Source organism: Pinus tabuliformis, chromosome 8 (assembly GCF_031772625.1).
Source record: "Pinus tabuliformis cultivar Carrire ecotype Pingquan chromosome 8, CPIR1, whole genome shotgun sequence".
NCBI classification, from domain to species: domain Eukaryota; kingdom Viridiplantae; phylum Streptophyta; class Pinopsida; order Pinales; family Pinaceae; genus Pinus; species Pinus tabuliformis.
The window spans coordinates 1,337,518,841-1,337,525,683 of record NC_142294.1 but is presented as its reverse complement, the minus strand read 5'-3'; positions in this window follow the sequence as shown (position 1 = coordinate 1,337,525,683).

Sequence of the window (6,843 nt, the reverse complement as noted above, 5' to 3'; positions counted from 1 at the left end):
CGGAAGCAGTCATAGAAACAAGAACTCGACAGCTACGAAATCGATCAATTTCAGAGTATCTTATCAAGTGGAAGAACTTATCCGCTGAAGATTCCACATGGGAGGATGAGAATTTTATGCAGAAGTATCCAGAACTACTCAAGCGTTGAGGACAACACTTTTTTGAAGGAGAGGGGCATGTTGGGTCCCTATAATACTAGTGATTACCCCATTACTATTGTAGTTATACCCCTTATTTATATTGTTGTACCCATGTAGTGCCCATATTGTTACTATTGTGCCCATAGAATCCCACTATTGTTATTTTTGTGCCTTATAATATTATTGTTATGTAGGCTTTGATTATTGGGACCCTTAGACTCCTATATATAGAAAGGAGGTTTTTCATTTGTATCATCCAAGAATTGTTCATTTATGTAATGTAAAGGAGGTTGCCCCCTCGAAGAGGCTGAATTCTAAGGCGTGGATCTCTCTTTTCTATCTTTTTGTGAGCTGGTTTCATAACATACTCCAAACAATAGTCAACGATAGTCAACTATAGTAAACCATATTTATTTTAGTCAACCATGTTTATTTTAGGATTTATAATATTTATTTTAGGGTTTGTGTACCTTCAGTTTATTATATTAATCCCTTGGATATAATATCATTGGTCAACCATGTTGCAACGTCGCATTATGACAAATATTGTCTCAATATGAAAATCAACCATGGTCAACCATCATAATTTTAGGGTTTAATTCCCATGGGTTTACAATATAAATACTTTGGGTTTATTAATCTAAGGGTCCATATTCCTCTGTTGTACTATTATTCATATGGTTCATAATATCTATACTTGGGTTTAATATAAATCTCATTGATTTAATTAATTAAATTGGGTTGATAATATTCATCCCTTGGGTTTAATATTACTCCCAACCATATTTATTTTAGTCAACCATTTTTATTTTAGGGTTTATAATATCTATTTTAGGTCTTATATACCTTAGGTTTATACTATTAATCCGTTCGGTCTAATATACATGGTCAACCATGTTGCAACATTGCATTGTGAGAAATATTGTCTCAATATGAAAATCTACCGTGGTCAACCATGATAATTTTATGGTTTACAAAATATATTATAGTCTTTATATACCTTAGATTTACAATATTTATCCCTTGGTTGTAATATTATTCCCTTGGGTTTTTAGTATTGATCCCTTGGGTTTATTATTCCCATCGGTTTATAATATAATTCCATTGGGTTTATTAATCTAAATGTTCATATTCCTAGGGTGTACTATTATTCATAGGGTTCATAATATTAATTCTTAGGTTTAATATCAATTCCATGAATTTCATTAATTAAATTGGGTTGATAATATTCATCCCTTGGGGTTTAATATTACTGTCAACCATAATCAACCATAGTCAACCATGGTCAACCATAGTGAACCATGATTATTTGAGGGTTTATAATATTTATTGTGGGGTTTATATAACTTATGTTTATAATAGTAATCCCTTGGGTCTAATATTATTCCATTGAGTATATAAAATTTTGGGGTTTCAGGGGCGATACGAGGGTTTCGAATGGCGCTGCAAGGTTGCACCAGAAACGCAGGCCACCGGGGATCGAAGGACCTGCCTCCAGCTCCCGAAGGAAGATTGAAGGCCACATACAAACAACAGACCTTAGAACCCATGCAGCAACTGTTTGTCTCGCTAAACAATGGAGTTTTGTTATGGCCGAAAGCGGTTATGGCTGCGGCCCTGCGGCTCGAAGAGATCTGGACATTCAGAGCCAAAGTAACCTTCAACGCCACCGGATCAGTGCATAACGCCGAAGGAACAGTGAATGCAAGGTTCAGATCTACAGATTTGGTCATAGCGCCACGGATCTGGCTTCCAACTACCGGGGATCGATCCTCGGAGGCAAAGTTCCGGACGGTAATGAGCGCGGGTGCCCCAGATCTATCATGGCTGCCACTGGAACCACCACGGATGTATCCAGAAGCAGAAAGAAAGCCCAACAATGCGGAAGGCGGGTATGCAAACCCCAGATCCGCCATCGTTCCACCAGATCCGGACAATAAACAGACAAATAAGAGCTTGGTTAAGGTAGATCCGACAGATCTGAAAATATTCATAAGATCGGTAGACGACAAACACTATTGTGTTCAAAGCAAGAAAGGCATGGAGGTTCTGGAAGTAAAAAAACAGATCCAGAATAAACTGGGCATTCCGATATCATATAAAAATCTTTTATTTTCAGGACATTGCTTGCAAGATCTACATACCCTTCAGCATTATGGAGTTACTAATGATTCAACCATCATACTCAACCTGAGACTCCGAGGTGGATGCAAGGGAACTACCTCAAAAAACACAGGTTCTTTCCATGATGCAGTCAAAGGGAAAGATCCAATGCAACACAAACCAACACCCACAGCAGAGCTTCCAGGGCCCTATATAGTGGAACAGAGGCCAGAAGCACCCATGCTCACTGTATCACTGCCTGAGGTAACAGATCTGTACACAGATTTAATGAAAAATTCCGTTATTTGTAGATTCAATGGTTATTGGCCCAAAGATGATGCACTGCATCAATGGGTTTTTTCTTCATGGTCACCCAAGTGTGAAATATATCTATGCCCTAAGGGTTTCTTCATAGTCAGATTCAACACAGAACTGGAACGAGACAGTATCATCAACCAAGGGCCTTGGTTTTGGGGCAATGCTGACCTCTTTATCACCCCCTGGTTCTCGGACTTTGATGCTAACAAAATGGTTGTATCGACAATGCCAGTTTGGGTAAGGCTTCATAACCTCCCGCTGCACTTCTGGCATCGGAAGGCATTAATAGCCATTGGGAATTCCTTAGGAAAACATCTAAAAATCGATGAAGACAGAGCCAACCGGGGAATCTTCACATATGCCAGAATATGTGTCGAGGTGGATCTAAGCCAAGGGCTTCCAGATTACATCACACTAAACTTTAACAATTCATTGTGGACACAATAACTTGATTACGAGAACACAACATTCAGATGCCGCAGCTGCATGCAGACAGGGCACCTACAATATGCATGTCCTCTGTCCAATAAGGAACCTAAAGGAAACAAGAAACAACAGAAGAAACCAAAGGGCTGGCAGCATATAGAACCACTGGAGGAGGAAGCACTGAACACGGAACCCACAGAGTTACAAGGAACACAGGACAAAGCGATGGAGGAAAACAATGAAGAACCCAAATTGGAGCCAAACAACTTGGAACGGCAGCAAGATCTACAGCTGGAAATAAGCGGAGCCAAAAGAGCACACAACCCCGAAGGATCTGACTCAGACAAAGAACAATCAGTGTATACAGGGGAAAACCATCTTGCCTTAATTTCCCCTACACCCAACGCGGGAGTATGGCGCAAAGTAGAAAAGAAAAAAGGAAGGAAAATATAGGCCTGTAGACACAACTTTAACAATTCTGTTGTATTCCTGTATTTACAGGAACAGTTTTTGACCTTTTGTGTTTTATTTCTGTTTGCTGCCTGTCATCACAGGAACAGCCATATGCATATGCTTCAAGCATCTACAAAATGTAATTTTATCAATATGAATAAAATTACGACTTTTTCCTCGGGGAATTTTTTTTTTTGGGGTTTCAGAATTAATCCTTGGGTCCAATATTAATTCTTAGGTCTGATATAAATACCCTAGGTTTATAATCATGGTCCAACATAACATTGTGACAAATATTTTCTCAATATGAAAACCAACCATGGTCCAACATTGCATTGTGACAAAAGATTGTGTGCATATGAAAATAAATCATTGTCACCATGGTCAACCATGTTGCAATGCCACATTGTGACAAAGATTGTCTCAATATGAAAACCAATCATGGTCAACCATGATAATTTTAGGGTTTACAATATTTATCTTAAGGTTTATATATCTTCGGTTTATTATATTTATGCCTTCTCTTTAATATTATTACCTTGGGTGTTTAGTATTGATCCGTTGGGTTTATTATTCGTGTGGGTTTCTAATATCAATACCTTATGTTTATTAATCTAAGGGTTCATATTCATAGGGTGTACTATTATTCATATGGTTCATAATATTCATAGTTCGATTTAATTTAAATCTCATAAATCTCCAAACAATAGTCAACCATGGTCAACCATATTCAACCATAGTCAACCATGTTTATTTTATTCAACCATGTTTATTTTAGGGTTTGTAATATTTATTTTAGATTTTGTATACCTTGAGATTTTAATATTAATCCCTTGGATATAATATCTATGGTCAATCATGTTGCATCATCACATTGTGAAAAATATTGTCTCAATATAAAAATCAACCATGGTCAACGATGATATTTATGTTAGGGTTTATTTACCTTGGGTTTATAATATTAATTCCTTGGGTTTAATATTATTCACTTGGGTTTGTAATCCTTTGGGATTTTAGTATTAACACCTTGGGTTTATTATTCCCTTGGGTTTATAATATCAATATATTGGGTTTATTAATCTAAGGGTTCATATACATAGGGTATAATATTATTCATAGGGTTTATAATATTATACATAGGGTTTAATATAAATCCCTTGGGTTTATAATCATTTTCAACCGTAGTCCAACATCACATTATGACAAATATTGTCTCAATATAAAAATCAACCATGGTCAACCATATTCAACCATGGTCAACATTGGTAAACCATTGGGTTTATTCATAGGGTTTATAATATTAATCCTTAGGTTTAATATAAATCCCCTGGGTTTATAATCATGGTAAACCTTAGTCAATCATGATCCAATGTCACATTGTGACAAAGATTGTCTCAATAAGAAAATGAACCATTGTTAATCATCGTTAACCATGGTCAACAATGGTAAACCATTGTCAATCATCATAGACCATGGTAAATCATGGTTAGGCATCATCTTATGTCACATTGTCACAATATCAAAATCAATCATCATCCAACGTCGCATTGTGACAAAGATTGTCTCAATATGAAAATCAACCTTGGTAAACCTTAGTCAACCATGTTTATTTGAGGGTTTATAATATTTATTTTAGGGTTTATTTACCTTCGGTTTATAATATTAATACCTTGGGCTTACTAATCCATGGGTTCATATTTCTAGGTTATAATATTATTCATAGGGTTTATAATATTAATCATAGTGTTTGATAAAAATCCTTTGGGTTTATAATCATTGTCAACGATGGTCAACCATGGTCCAATGTGTCATTGTGAGAAAGATTGTGTAAATATAAAAATCAACCATGGTCAACCATGGTCCAACATCACATTTTGACAAAGATTGTCTCAATATGGAAATCAACCACGGTCAACCATGGTCAATGATGGACCAATGTTGCATTGTAGCAAAGATTAGCTCAATATGAAAATCAACGATGGTAAACTATAGTTAACCATGTTTATTTTAGGGTTTATAATATTTATCTTAGTGCTTATATACCTTGGTTTTATAATATTAATCCCTTGGGTTTAATATTATTCCCTTGGATTTATAATCCGTTGGGGTTTTAGTATTAACCCCTTCGGCTTATAATATCAATCCCTTGGGTTTATTAATTTAAGGCTTTGTATTCCTAGACAAATATTGTCTTAATATGAAACTGAACCATGGTTACTTGTTGTCAACAATGGTAAACCATTGTGAATCATCGTCAACAATGGTAAACCATTGTGAATCATCGTCAATCGTGGTCACTCATGGGCAACCATGGTCGAATGTCACATTCGTCTGAAATTTTTTCAAGCATTGCATTGTGACAAACATTGTTTCAATGTGATAATAAATCTAATAATGTTCGTTGCAATGTTATATTTCATTGAAATTTATTCAATGTTGTAATGTGACATTAGAAAATTGTGGTTTAATATTAGGTTTCTAATATTGTGTTTAATATTAGATTTATAATTTTAGAGTTTAATATTGGGATTCGAATAATAGGGTTTTTATTATTGGGTTTAATATTAATCATAGGGTTTGTAATATTAATCCTACTATTTATATCAATTCCTTGGGTTTATTAATCCCCTAGGTTTATAATACTAATACCTTGGCTTTATTAATCTCTTAGGTTTATCAATCCCTTAGGATGATTAATTGCTTGGGTTTATGGTATTGAGAAAATATCTTATGCTTATTAATCTCTTAGGTTTATTAATCGCTTAGGTTCATTAATTGCTTGGGTTTATTATATTGATCACTTGGGTTTATTATATTGAGACGATATTTCTCATTGTGAGAAAGATTTGTCTAAATATGATAATCAACCATGGTCTATCATGGTCAACCATGGTGCAACGTCACATTATGACAACGATTGTCTCAATATGAAAACCAACAATGATCATACATGGACAATGATGGTCCAACGTCGCATTGTGGCAAAGATTAGCTCAATGTGAAAATCAACCATGGTAAACGACAATTAACCATGTTTTTTATAATATTTATCATAGTGTCTATATACCTTGGGTTTATAATATTAATCCATTGGGTTTAATATTATTCCCTTGGGGTTTTAATATTAATCCCTTGGGTTTATAATATCAATCCCTTGGGTTTATTAATTTAAGGGTTCATATTCCTAGAGGAAGATTGTCTTAATATGAAAATAAACCATGGTCAACTATTGTAAACAATGATAGGTTAACCTTTTTCACTGCTGCTGAATCCATGGGCAGGCAAGAGACAACCTGGTGAATTGAAACATCTTAGTAGCCAGAGGAATAGAAAGCAAAAACGATTCCCGTAGTAACGGCGAGTGAAATGGGAGTCAGTGGTAATCCACCTCGGATCCTCTCT